The sequence below is a fragment of the Monopterus albus genome, unplaced genomic scaffold (genome assembly GCF_001952655.1).
Source record: "Monopterus albus unplaced genomic scaffold, M_albus_1.0 scaffold354.1, whole genome shotgun sequence".
Lineage (NCBI taxonomy): Eukaryota > Metazoa > Chordata > Actinopteri > Synbranchiformes > Synbranchidae > Monopterus > Monopterus albus.
Window position 1 is genome coordinate 113,619 of NW_018128234.1, and position 504 is coordinate 114,122.

Here is a 504-nt window from a genome sequence, read left to right on the forward strand (position 1 = left end):
CATTCTCAACCACCTTTGGAGGTGTATCCCATTGTGACTTTGGGGCTTCCAGCCTGTATTTAGCACAGATGTTTCTGTACACTATGGCAGCCACTTGGTTATGGCGTTCCATGTATGCCCTGCCTGCTAGCATCTTGCACCCCACTGTTATGTACCGGATTGTCTCAGGGGCATCTTTGCACAGCCTGCACCTGGGGTCCTGTCTGGTATGATAGACCCTTGCCTATATTGATCTTGTACTTAGAGCCTTTTCCTGTGCTGCCAGGATTAGTGCCTCTGTGCTGTCTTTCAGTCCAGTTTTGTCCAGCCACTGGTAGGATTTTTCAATATGAGCCACTCCTTCTATTTGATGGTGGTACATACTATGCAGAGGTTTGTCCTTCCATGAGGGTTCCTGCTCTTCCTTCCATTGTTCCTCTGGTTTCTGCTGCCTGAGGTATTCACTAAGCACGTCATCACTCGGTGCTATCTTCCTGGTGTATTCATGGATCTTTGTTGTTTCAT